The following is a 14,534-nucleotide window of genomic DNA, read 5'->3' on the forward strand; positions in this document are numbered from 1 at the left end:
ATGAGATGTCTAAAAAGTTATTTTAAATGTTTTTATTAATTTGTAAGGTTTTGCTACAATTATTGGGGAAAGACCTCTTCCTCTGAAATGTCAGTTACCAAAGGCCATTAAGTGAAATTGTCAGAGAGAAAGAGGTTAAGATAGATTTCTTTGCACTGATACTTGTTGATGGTGAATAGCTCTGACATAGTTGAAGCATCTTTAAAGGACCTGAATAGATAAACTTTTGAAGTAGGACAGTGTTCATTTCCAAAAAGAGACCATGACTTCAGGAATTTGGTTTGTTCTGACACAGATTGTTGGTCAGATTCATCTGATTTCCTGCTGTAAACTTTGATTCTGCATATCCTTGACTGTATATAGTATTTATATAAATGATCTTAAATAGCATGAAGTTGAGAATTTGATCTAAGTGTGAATTAGCTAATAAGTGAATAGATCTGAGTTTAACATTTAGTATTTAACTTGGAAATGTAAAAATTGTGGAAAAAAACTAAAGATTAATCATTAGCAGACTCAAACTACTTCTTAACTGAGTTTCTCTGAAGAGAGAGTCTTTATTAAGCGCCAAGAGCTATATCATTCCTGGCAACAAAGCAGTTTTTGCTGTTGTTCAGAGTGCATTTAAACAGTCTGAAGTAGAGAATTTGGACAGATTGGGAACTCTTTGTGGAGCGGGAAGGAATTGTTGTCATTTGCTTCCAGTGCTTGTGGTTTGTGTAACTTGAAATAGGAAGTGTTTAAGATTTTGTCCAATGACTTAAGTTAAGACACAAGGGATCTTAAGCATGTTGGCAAACTAGATCCAAAACTGGCTTGGTGATAGGAGGCAGAGGGTAGTAGTGGATGGGTGTTTTTCTGACTGGAAGTCTATAACAAATGGAGTACCACAGTGATTAGTGCTGGGACCTTGTTGTCTATTGTACAGGTTGAAACACTATAGTTTGGCACCCTTGAGACCTGACTGGTGTTGCACCACAAAAATAGCCCTGGATCATCTTTCTCTGAGCAGGAGAAATGTGCTTTTCAATTATAGATATTCCCTGGATCACATAAAGGTTCCAAGAAGTCAGAAGTGCTGTCAGCTGAGATCACTGTTGGCTAAGATTGCAAAAGTTACATTAGTAGGTTAATTAGCCACAGATTAGTATAGATCTCAGTTAATTTTAGATTTTAGGATTAAGTAATTAGTAGAGATCTGTAATACAGATTCAAAACCTGCTGGACCACGGGAGTTGCCAGACTGCAGAATCCCAGACTAGTGTTTCAACCTGTATGTATAAATGACTTGGTTGAGAATGTAAGTGGTATGATTAGTTTGTTTGTAGACAAGACAAAAATTGGTGGAGTCATAGATAATAAAGAAGGTTGTTTAAAGATACAGCAGGACATAGATCATCTGGAAAGTTGGGCAGAGTGGCGGCAGATGGAATTTAATCCAGATAATTGTGAGGTAATGCACTTTGGCAAGTCACATTCTGGTAGGACATGTAGTGTAAATGGTAGAGACCTTAGGAGCATTGATGTTCAGAGTGACCTTGAGGTGCAAGTCTATAACTCCTTGAAAGTGATGATGCAGGTGGGAAAGGATAGTGAAAAACAGCATTTGGTATACTTGCCTTCATAGGCTGAGATATAAGAGTTAGGATGTCATCTTGCAGCTGTACCTATCATTGGTTAGACCATGCTTAGAGTATTGTGTACAGTTCTGGTTGCCTCATTACAGGAAAGATGTAATAGGAATAGAGTTGAGAAGGGATTTACCAGCATGTTACCTGGTATGGAGGGCCACAGTTATAAGGAGAGATTTGGATAGGGTGGGTTTATTCTTGCTGGGATGTAGGAGACTGAGGGGAGATCTTAGAGGTTTATAAAAATTATGAGGCACGTAGATAGGATAGTCAAAATCATTTTTCAAGCCCATGGGAGTCTGGAATTGGGGACCACAGGTTTAAGATGAAAGGGGAGAAATTTAAAGGCGATCTGAAGGATGTTTTTCACACACTGGGTGGTGGTTATCTGGAACAAACTACTAGAGAAGATGGTGGAGGCAGATACAATTACAATGTTTTAAAGTACTTGGACAGGAAAGGCATGGAGGGATATGGGCCTAATGTGGGCAAATGGGACTTAATGTAGATGGACATCACAGTTGGCATGGAAGAGGTGGACCAAAAGTGCTTGTCTCTATGATTCTGTGATTTACAATTTGTGCAAATTAGTCATTTTGGTTTTTATAACAGATTCAAATGGAAAAGAAATCAAGATTATATGGATACAGAGCAGGATGTGTGTCTGAGCTGCATATATCATTCACATCCCATTAGGAAGTGAAGTGATTTTTTTCCCCCTAATTATTGTATCAAAACCTTACAGATTTAAAAAAAATACATTTAAAATCACTTCTTAGCTTTCTCACTGGAAGAGAGCAAATGAATGTGATAAAGTTTAATGGTGGCATACTAAGGATCTATTGAAAGTATCATATAGTGAAGAAATGTAGTTGTAATTGGGGATAGTGTAGTCAGGTGAATAGACACAATTCTTTATTGCAAGGATTGAGAGTCCCAAAAGCTGTGTTGCCTGCTAGTGCCTGGGTTCAGGACAACTCATCTGACCTGCAGAGGAATTTGGAATGGGAAGGGAAAGATCCAGTTGTTGTGGCCCATGTGGGTACCAACAACATAGGTAGAACAAGGAAAGAAGTTCTGCTGAGGGAGCTTGAGCAGCTAGGGACTAAATTAAAAAGCAGAACCAAAAAGGTAATAACCTCTGGATTACTACCTGAGCCGCGTACAAATTGGCACAAGGTAAATAAGATCAGAGAGTTAAATGTGTGGCTCAAAGATTGGTGTGGGAGAAGTGGATTTGAATTCATGGGACATTGGCACCAGTATTGGGGAAGGAGGGAATCTGTTCCAATGGGACAGGCTCCACCTGATCCATGCTGAGACCAGGGTCCTAGCAAATTGCATAACTAGGGCAGTGGATAGGGCTTTAAGTTAAATAGTAGGAGGTGGATTCAACAGATTGGAAAAGTATGGATAAAGTAAAAGGGAAGGAGAGTGCAGGAGAGGTTACTGAACTCCCCAGAATAAAGAATAAGACAAAGTATAGAGAGGGATAAGAATTTAACTTCAGGCAACATAGAGACAAATTTGAGAAGAAGGGTGGTGAATACAGGACTGAAGGTGTTATATTTGAATGTGCACAGTATACGAAATAAGGTAGGTGAGCTTATAGCGCAGTTAGAAATTGGCAGGTATGACATTGTGGGCATCACAGAGTCGTTGGTTGAAAGAAGATCACAGCTGGGAGCTAAACATCCAAGGATACACATCCTATTGAAAAGACAGGCAGAGGGGTGGCTCTGTTGGTGAAAAATGAAATCAAATCCTTAGCAAGAAGTGACATAGGATTAGAAGATGTAGAAGCCTTGTGTGTAGAGTTAAGAAACCACAAGGGTAAAAAGATCCTGATGGGAGTTGTATACAGGCCTCTGAATGGTAGTCAGGATATGGGGTACAAATTACAACAGGAGATAGAAAAGGCACATAACAAGGGCAATGTTACGGTGGTCAGAGGGAATTTCAATATGCAGGTAGATTGAGAAAATCAGGTTGGTACTGGATCCCAAGAGAAGGAATTTGTAGATTGTCTACGAGATGGCTTTTTAGAGGAGCTTGTGGTCGAGCACACTAAGGAAAAGGCAATTCTGGATTTGGTGTTGTGCAACGAACCAGATTTGATTAGGGCGCTTAAGGTAAAGGAACCCTTAAGAGGTAGTGACCATAATATGATAGAATTCACCCTGCAGTTTGAAAGGGAGAAGGTAAAATCAAATGTATCGGTATGACAGTTGAGTAAAGGTAACTACAGAGGCATGAGAAAGAAGCTGGCCAAAGATGATTGGAAAGTGACCCTTGCAGGGATGACAGTAGAGCAGCAATGGCAGGAGTTTCTGGGAGTAATTCAGAAGACGCAGGATCAGTTTGTCCCAAAGAAGAAGCATTCTAAAGGGAGGATGAGGCAACTGTGGCAGACAAGGGAAGTCAAAGATAGCATAAAAGCAAAAGAGAGGGCAAATAATATTGCAAAAATCAGTGGGAAGCTCGAGGATTGGGAAGTTTTTAAAACCAACAGAAGGCAACTACAAAAGCAAAAAGGGGAGAAAGGGTGAAATATGAAAGTAAACTAGTCAGTAATATAATAGAGGATACCAAAAGTTTTTTCAGAGTAAAAGAGAGGCAGGAGTGGATATTGGACTGCTGGAAAATGACGCTGGAGAGGTAGTAATGGGGAACAATGAAATGGCGGACGAACTGAATAAGTATTTTGCGTCAGTCTTCACTGTGGAAGACATCAGCAACATGCCAGAAATTCAAGAGAGTCAAGGGGCAGCAGTGAATGTAGTCGCTATTAATAAGGAGAAGATGCTTGGGAGGCTGAAAAGTCTGAAGGTAGATAAGTCACCTGGATCAGATAGACTACACCCCAGAGTTCTGAAAGACGTAGCTGAAGAGATTGTGGTGGTATTAGTTTGATCTTTCAAGAATCACTAGATTTAGGAATGGTTCCGGAGGACTGGAAAATCGCAAATGTCACTCCACTCTTTAAGAAGGGAGGGAGGCAAAAGACAGGAAATTATAGGCCAGTTAGCCTGACTTCAGTGGTTAATAAGATATTAGAGTCCATTATTAAGGATGAGGTTTCAGGGTACTTGAAAGCATGCAATAAAATAGGCTGAAGTCAGCATGGTTTCCTTAAGGGGAAATCTTGCCTGGCATATTTGTTGGAATTCTTTGAGGAAGAAACAGGCAGGATAGACAAAGGATTTTCAGAAGGCCTTTGAGAAGGTGCTGCACATAAGCTGCTAAACAAGATAGGAGCCCATGGTATTACAGGAGAGGTACTAGCATGGATAGAAGATTGGCAGAAGGCAAAGAATGGGAATAAAGGCGGCCTTTTCTGGTTGGCTGCCGGTGACTAGTGGTGTTCCACAGGGGTCGGTGTTGAGTTTTCTACTTTTCACGTTATACGTTAATGATCTGTATGACAGAATTGATGGCTTTGTGGCCAAGTTTGTGGATGATACAGAGATAGGTGGAGGGGCAGGTAGTGTTGAAGAAGCAGGGAATCTGCAGAAGGACTTGGACAGGTTGGGAGAATGGGCAAAGAAATGGCAGATGGAATACAGCGTTGAGAAGTGTATGATCATACACTTTGGTAGAAGGACTAAAGGCGTAGACTATTTTCTAAATGGGGAACAAATTCAGAAATCAGAGGTACAAAAGGATTTGGGAGCCTTAGTGTAGGATTCCCTAATGATTAACTTGCAGGCTGAATCGGTAGTAAGGAAGGCAAATGCAATTTTAGCATTCATTTCGAGAGGACTAGAATATAAAAGCAAGGATATAATGCCGAGGCTTTAATAAGGCATTGGTCAGACCATATTTGGAGTATTGTGAGCAGTTTTGGGCCCCAAATCTAAGGATGTGCTGGCATTGGAGAGAGTCCAGAGGAGGTTTATGAGAATGATCCTCGGAATGAAAGGGTTAACACATGAGGAGCATTTGACGGTTCTGGGCCTGTACTCGCTGGAGTTTAGAAGGATGAGGGGGGATCTCATTGAAACCTACTGAATATTGAAAGGCCTGGATAGAGTGGACGTGGGGAGGATGTTTCCAGTAATGGGAGAGTCTAGAACCAGAGGGCACAGCCTCAGAATAGATGGAGGTCTCCTTAGAACAGAGATGAGGAATTCCTTTAGCCAGGGGCTGGTGAACCTGTGGAAGTCATTGCCACACAGCTGTGGAGGCCAAGTCATTGGGTATATTTAAAGCAGAGGTTGATAGATTCTTGATTCGTAAGGATGTCAAAGGTTACGGGGAGAAGGCAAGAGAATGGGGTTGAGAGGGAAAAATAAATCAGCCATGATCAAATGGTGGAGCAGACTCAATGGGCCAAATGGCCTAATTCTGCTTCTATGTCTTATGGTTTTTCAGTAGTGATTGACTGATATTTTTAAGACACAGGTGGAAATCAATTCTCATCCTGTTTTACATGAATCTGTTTTTGCTAAGAATGATGATTTTTGTTTTGAAAATCATGTTTTGAATACTGATTTCCTGCTCTCATAATCTCACAATAAGCAAACTATTATCTGAAGTTGAGATTCTTTTTGGCAAGGCAGCATTTATTCCCCATCTCTGATCCTAAACTAGAAACTTGGTGTTTCAGAGGGGAGTTAAGAGTTAACCACATTGCTGGGTCTGGAATCACTTATAAGCCAGACCTATAAGGATGTCATATTTCCTTCTCTGAAAGACAGGAATATAACAGAAGAAATGGAAGCTGGAGTAGGTTGTATGGCTTCTTGAGCCTGCTCCACCTTTCAATAAGGTTATGAATTATCTTCCATTTTCCTATTTGATCCCCATTTTCTCATATTCCCCTAGTTTCCAAAAATATACTATTCCCAGCCTAACCAGATTAAATGAGCATACACAACCCTCTGAGGATATAAAAATTGAGACTCTTTTCTCCAACAGGATAGTTCTGAACTATCCAACTGGAGGAAAGAGCCACTTGACACCTACCTGTCAATCCCTCTCAGAATCCTTTGTATCTCATTATCAGTTCTCATTCTTTCAAACTTCAGCGCTTGCCTGTCTTAGGACAAGAATCATTCTAGTGTATCTGTACTACACTGATAGCAATGTACATACAGTATGTATTTATCTAGATAAGTGGAACAAAAATTAACTCAGTATTTCAAATATGGTCTTGCTAAAGCCCTGTGTAATTACAGCAAAACTTTGTACTCCAACTCCATGCTAGTGGTCAATGTGCTTTTACCTCTGACATGTCTTGAATCAACCATCCATGATTTCTCTGTACATTATTTACAAGTTTCCAGCTGATTTTTAAATGACATTGTTTTGCTATTCTTTCCGCTTTGGGGAATAACTCTCCACATTTTCCCTTATGATACTCTTCCACAACATCTTATTTGTCTATATCCCTTTGTGGACTTTTTGGTTTTCCTCACATCTCACTTTCCCACCTAGCTTTATATTATTAATATCCAGATATCTACTTTGTCCCCCTTACCTACTCTGCCAGTTGCATCTTGAAAATCTATTAGTTTGACAAATGCCATCTTGACAAATCTTGTCTGCACCATAACATATTTAGATTATATGCTTAATGATGCACTTCAGCACTTTGGAAACAACAAATGCAGTGCCAGTTGTTCTGCAGTTCACTTTTTTTCCCTATCTTCCTTGTAGTTTTGTTACATTTGTTCCCTTCCAATTTGCTGGGATTTCTCCATTTTAGACGATCATCACTTCCTCTGTATCCACCTCTTTCAGATCCCTGGGATGCAAGCTGTCAAATCTTGAGAATTTATTTGGTTTTAATCTCTTTAATTTGTCCAATACTTTTTCCTTAAGCTCCTATTGTCATTCAGTCTTGTTTCTCTTCCATTTCTGTTGTTTATTGTGCCTTCTGGAGTGAAGAGAAATGCATCGATGTTAATGCCTCAATGAGTTTATGATATAATTTCTGTTGTTTTGTCAATTATTTTCTTTTTCTTTGCATATTGTGTAGAAACAATTAATGATTTTATTTTCTAATTTTCTAATTTATTTTCATAATGTATCATCTCCTTTGTCATTCTCTTTGTCAACTGTTATTGTTAATTACTCCATCTTCAGGGTTACTATTCTCTTGCCGATATTAGAAACATCTTTGCAATCTATTACTACCCTTAAACTCTTTAGTTAGCCTCAGATGGATCACTTTTTCATCGAGTTTTTATTTCATAGTCAAAGATATATTAGTTCAGAATTTTCAAATGTTTTCTACTGGGAAACCTTTTAATTGAATGTCCCAATCCACCTAGACCAATGCAATCCTTATAACTAGAAAACTGGCATTATTTAATATCAAGACTATAATTTCTGGCATCTCTCTTTGAAACTGTATAAAAGAATTGTCATGTAGTTAGCACTTTTACTTAGAAGATCTGTTATTATGAGATTTTTTACTCATTATTATCTCATTAGCCAAGATAAGTCCAGGTCAGCCTGTTCTCCGGTTGATTTCATGACACATTGTTCTAGAAAGCTGTTCCAAGTTCTTTCTATGCACTCATCCCCTGAATCATTCTAGCAAGTTTAATGTCCCTTTGCAATTATTATAAAACCTTTGCCAGACACTTTTCTTATTTTTTGATTAATTTTCTGTTGAGTTGTGCTGAGTTGTCTCTTATCTCCACCAGTATTGACTTTTTCTAGGTCAAAATTAGGTGGGCTTTTATAACAATCCACAAGTTTCACCGTTACTGCACAGAGTAAGAGGAAGCAGCAGTGAAGAATAAGGATTCACAGGAAATGATGCAATCCATCAGTCACAATGTGTTCATAAGGATAAAGGCTGTCAAAAGGTCAGCTCGAATACTGGATGGACCTGACACTTTGGAGCAAAAGGCTGTGCAGTGTGGGGAGGAGGCAGGGAGAGTAGTATGAGTGATTCTATAATTTGCAAAATAGATGCATTCTTTGTAAGCAGGATGGAGAGTCCCATGTACATGGATTACCTAATGCCAGGATGAGGAATATCTTAAAGTGGCTTAGAGAATGAGAAACCTACTAAGTTGGGGTGAAGAACATGGGAAAGAACTGGAAGGTGAATACTTACTGACAAGAACCAAAAACTAGGGCAAATATTAAACAACTTTAAAAACTATAGATTCTGGTTTGTTACTTGAGCCATGAGGAAATTGGCATGGCGATATTCAGATTATGGCGGTGAACATTGTTGGAGTGATGCTGGTGTACTCTGTAAAACATAGCATTAATAATAGTTCTAAAACAAAAAAGGGAATTGATTAATATAGAAATGGTTTGTTAGCTACTATGGGTAAAGGGAAAGTTGAAGAATGTAAGATAATTAAGCCAAGATAGAAAAATGAAATGCTCGAGTTTAATATTAGAGCCGCAAGGTAGGTTGGATTGCATGGCCCAAATAAGGGTCTTGTGTACAAATGCATGTAGTACAGTAGAAAAAAAATTGAAATGAGAATCAGGTGTAAATTCAACTTGGAGGATATGACATAAGAGCCAGCTTGAAATATAGCTATAAGAGTGGCCTGGATTAGGAATTAAATGTACCAGGTCATAAGAATTACTGGAAAAATAGAGGGAAAATGATAAAAGAGAAATCTTAGTGATTAAAGATGAAATCATTTCAATGGAACACTTCAGTATAAAGAATAGATAAGTAGGCAGTGGTGTCTTTTTGTGTAGAATTAAAAACAAAGGATTTAAGAGTCTTCTCTGTGTTGTTTATTGAGCCCTGATTGTGAAGAGGCAAATGGCATAAATTAAAGAATAAACAAGGATTTAGTAATACAGAAAATGCTGGAGGAACTCAGCAGGTCAGGCAGCATCTGTGGAGCGAAATGGACAGTCGATGTTTTGGGTCGAGACCCTTCGTCAGGATTGGAAAGAAAGAGGGAAGATGGCCAGTATAAAAAAAAGGTGGGGGGGAAGGAGTGGATCAAGAGCTGGTGGGTGATAGGTGGATCCAGGTGTGAGGGGGGATAAGAAGCAGGTGAGAGAGGGGAACAGTGTGAATAATGTAAGAAGCTGGGAATTGATAGGTGGAAGTGACAAAGGGCTGAAGAAGATGGAATCTAATAGGAGAGGACAATGGACCATGGAATAAAGGGAAGGAGGGGAACTGGAGGAAGGAATGACTGGGTGATGGGCAGATTGAGAGGGCGGGGGAGGGGAAAGAGAAGGGGTGATGGGCTGGTAAGGAAAAATGGGGAGGGGGGTGGTTGGGGGGCGGGGTGGGCGCGGGGCAGGTGAACAGAGAGGTGTGGTTACCGGAAGTTAGAGAAATTGATGTTCATGCCATCAGGTTGGAAACTACCAAGGCAAAATATGAGGTGCTGTTCCTCCAATCTGCATGTAGCATCAGCTTGGGCAGCAGAGGGGGCCATGGACAGACATGTCGGTGTGGGAGAAGGATGTAGTAATGGATGGTTTTAATGGGGCTCCTAATTGTTATGTTGATTAGGATAAGCAGACTAGTAAGCTTTCTGGTAGGTAGTAAATTTCTGGTGTGTACAAGAGAGTTTTGACATCAAGATAGGTTGGAAAATCATTTACGAGGCTGCAAAAGAATATAGATGGGCTAAATGAGTGGGTAATGGAGTATAATGTGGCAAAATGAGAAATTGTCCATTTTGTCAGGAAAAATAAATAAGCATATCATCCAAATGATGAGAGCTCTGAGGTGCAAGGGGAGATGAGTGCCCCAGTGCATGACTGGCACCATGCAAGTATGCAGATAATAGAAGATTAAACCAAAACTGAGTGCTTATACATGTCTATTTGTCGAATATATGGAAAATTATTATCTAATGAATTTTTGAGTATTCCACCTTTGATTTGAGCCACAAAATTTTGTGGGGTCTGATTGCTGACTGGTGAACTGCCCAAATTCAACTGCCATCTATCCTTAAAATCTGTATTTACATGGAATGGGTTTCCAGATGAAGTTTTCCACTGGCATGCTGATTTCTAGCTGATTTACATGGCCAGGTGCAGTATGGGAATCTTCCAATCAAAACTAGCAGCGTCCACTCCCGAATTATTTGAGAACCGATTGAGCCGTAACCCCAGGATTCCACCTATCAAGGAGAGAAAAAACATCTGTGACTGTCCTAGCATTCAAGTGCTCAAAAGCAATTACAATTCATCAAATGTAAATAAAGGACAAAGACTAGAAAAACAATTATAGAAAGTTAAATATTTTTAGATAAGCTCAGTTAAAAAAAAAAGAAAAATAACTTGTACTTGCCGTGCTTTAAGTGAAATCTTTTGGCTTGCTGTGCTTCTCACCAGTTGGATTTCAGAGTCCTAGCACAAAAACATGCCTTAGCCCACCATGTCTATGCTGACCATCAAGCATCCATCGTAACTAATCCTATTTACCAGCCTTTCTATGCCTTGGCATTTCAAGTGCTCATCCAGACACTTTTTAAATGTTGTGAGATTACCTGCATCCACCATTTTCTCAGGCAGTGCATTCCAGATTGCAATGTATCCCTGGATGAAAATAATTTTCTGAAGATCTCTTCTAACCCACTTACTCCTCACCTTAAACCTATGTCCTCTGGTTTTAGACATCTCCATTATGGGAAAAAGTTTCTCACTATTCACCCTATCTATGCTTCTCTTAATTATGTACACCTCTATCATGTCCCCCATCGGCCTCCTTCACTCCAAGGTAAACAAACCCAGTCTATCCAGACTTGTCTCTTATAACTGAAGTGTTCCATCCCAGGCAACCTCTTGATAAATCTCCTTTACTTCCTCTCAAGTGCAATAGCAGCCTTTACTATAATGTGGCTACAGGAACTATACACAGTACTCCAAGTGTTGCCTGAACTAAACTTTAAATTCTTGTATCATGAGCTCCATGCTGTTATATTCTATGCCACAGCTAATGAAGGCCAGCATTTCATCGGCCTCCTTCACTACATTATCTACTTGAGCTGCCACCTTTAGAAATCTGTGAACTTGTACACGAAGGCCCCTCTCTTCCTTGATACTCCCTTGGGCTCTACCATTCGTGGTGTGTGCTCTACGCTTATTAGACCTCCCAAAATGCATCATCTCACACTTGGTAAGGTTAACTTCAATCAACCATTGCTCTGCCCAACTTAACAGCAGATCAATATCATTCTGTAACCTAAGACTATCCTCCTCATTATCATCAACACCTCCAATCATTGTGTCATCTGCAAACTTACAAATCATACCTCCTACATTCATATCCAAATTGGTAAGGGTTCCAGTGATATACCACTGGTCACATGCTTTCAATCACAAAACAATGACTGTCTCCTATTACCAGGCCAACGTTGGATCAAATTTGCCAACTTGCCTTGGATTCTATCAGTCCTCACCTTTTGGAACCATTATTTCATGTGGTACCTTGTCAATGGCCTTACTAAAGTCCATGTGGATTACATTGATCAAAGTTATTTTTCCAATAACTTTCCTACCATAACAACTTCTGAGCCTAAGTGCTGTGAAGTCCACAGAAGTATATCTTTCCTGCTCGACTCCCTGGAGTTACAGGATTGGCAATCAGCTCTTTTGCAACCTCTACTCTCCAACTTCTGTCTTGTTTCATAGGTAACTTCAGAACTGAGATTACTGTTGCTGCCCTTAATGCTAAGGTAGAATTTGACAGTGTTAGACACCAGAGAGCCCACATAATACATAAATGAGATTCTCACTGGATGGAGTCATACCTGGCATTACATCTGTAATTGTTAAGAAGCCAATTATCTCAGCCGTTGGGCATTGATGCAAGGTATTTGCAGTTTTAGCCACTATTTTATTCAGTTAATTCATTAATGATCTTAAACCCATTCTTCGTACAATATTGGGACTGTGCTGATCAATTCATCAGACAATAAAGCAACCCATTTCTACATGAAATAAAATCCAACAACATCTAGGTTTGAAATAGGTTAGTCAAACAAATGCAGTGTCTGTTAAAGGTGTGAGACACAAGAAATTCTGCAGATGCTGGAATCTGGAGCATTACACAAAAGTACTGGAGGAACTCAGCAGATCAGGCAGCATCTATGGAGGGAAATAAACAGTTGATGTTTCATCAGGACTGGAAAGGAAGAGGGCAGAAGCCATAATAAGAAGGTAGGGGGAGGAGCACATGCAGGCAGGTGATAGGTGAGTTCAGGTGATAGGCGAGTCCAGGAGAGAGAGGGAAGGTGGGGGGGGGGGCGGTGTCATAAGCTGAGAGGTGATAGGTAGAAGAGGCAAAGGGCTGAAGAAGAAGGAATCCGGTAGGAGAGGGCAGTGGACCATGGAATAAAAGATGGAGGAGAGGAGATGAGCAGGTCATCAAGGTGGGGGAAGGGAGTCACAGGAATGAGGGAAGACAAAGGAGTGGGGTTACTGGAAGTTAGAGAAATCGATGTTGAAGCCATTAGGTTGAAGACTCCCAAGCGGAATATGAGGTGTTCCTCCATCCTGCGTCCGTCCTCAACGTGGTAGTAGAGGAGGCCATGGATAGACATGTCATTATGGGAATGGGATGTGGAATTGAAGTGGGGGCCACCGGGAGGTCCTGGCTGTTGCAGCGGATAGCGAAGGTGCTTGCTGAAGTAGTCACCCAATCTGTGTCAGGTCTCACCGATGTAGAGGAGGCCACACCAGATGCAATAAATTACATCCTCGGACTTGCAGGTGAAGCATTGCCTCACCTGGAAGGATTGTCTGGGACCCTGAATGATGGTGAGGGAGGAGGTGTAGGGACAGGTGTAGCACTTGGTGCATTTACAGGCATAAGTGCCAGGGGGGTTATCAATGGGGAGGGATGAGTGGACAAGGGAGTCATGGAGAGAGCGATCCCTGCAGAAAGCAGAGAGAGGGGGGGAGGGGAAGATGTGCCGGGTGGTCGGATCCTGTTGGAGGTGGCGGAGAATGATATGTTGGATGTGGGGTGGTAGGTGAGGACAAGGGGTACCCTGTCCCTGCTATGTCCGGGGTGAGGGCAGTGGAGGAGGTGCAGGTAAGGGCAGCATTGATGGTGATGGAAGGGAAACCCTGGTTACTGAAAAAAGAGGGCATCTCTGATGTCCTAGAATGGAAAGCCTCATCATGGGAACAGATGCGGTAGAGGAACTGGGAGAAGGGGATGGTGTCCTTACAAGTGACAGGGTGGGAAGAGGTGTAGTCAAGGTAACTGTGGGAGTCAGTGGGTTTGTAGAAGATGTCTGTGGTTAATCTGTCTCCGAAGATGGAGACTGAGAGATCCAGAAAGGGGAGAAAGGTGTCGGAGGTGGACCAAGTGAATCTGAGGGCAGGGTGAAAGTTGGAGGCAAAGTTGATGAAATTCATGACCTCAGCACAGGTGCAGGAAGCAGCCCCAATGCAGTCGTCAATGTAGCGGAGAAGAATTGGGGGGCATTACCAGTGTAGGCTTGGAACATGGACTGTTCCACATAGCCGACAAAGAGGTAGGCATAGCTGGGGCCTATGCAAGTACCCATGGCTGCACCTTTAGTTTGGAGAAAGTGGGAGGAGCTGAAAGAGAAGTTGTTAAGGGTGAGTACCAGTTCCGGCAGACGGAGGAGGGTGGTGGTGGAGGGGAACTGCTTGTGTCCGTTATCGAGAAAGAAACTGAGAGCCTTCAGGCCTTCCTGATGGGGGAGAGAAGTGTACAGAGACTCGACATCCATGGTGAAATTGAGGCGGTGAGGGCCGGGGATCTGAAAGTTGTGGAAGTGATGGAGAATGTGCAAAGTGTCATAGACATGGGTAGGAAGGGACTGAACCAAGGGGGGGACAAGGTGTGAGACTGTGTTCTATTGTAATTGCCTTCTGATTCCCCAAAGACTCTCCTCCATCTACAGAGCATGTCAGAGTGTAATGGAATATTAAACTGCTTCCACAAGCAACACTTGAATCCAGGATGAA

At 41.2% G+C, this 14,534-nt stretch overlaps 1 protein-coding gene across 1 annotated transcript in view; it reads left to right on the plus strand.

Annotated features, from left to right (window-relative positions):
• The window catches only part of LOC127573747 (regulator of microtubule dynamics protein 3-like), a 232,083-nt gene that overhangs the window by 26,527 nt on the left and 191,022 nt on the right, over positions 1 to 14,534 (plus strand). The window lies entirely within an intron of this gene.

This window comes from Pristis pectinata, chromosome 1 (assembly GCF_009764475.1).
Source record: "Pristis pectinata isolate sPriPec2 chromosome 1, sPriPec2.1.pri, whole genome shotgun sequence".
In the NCBI taxonomy this organism is placed as follows: Eukaryota; Metazoa; Chordata; class Chondrichthyes; order Rhinopristiformes; family Pristidae; genus Pristis; species Pristis pectinata.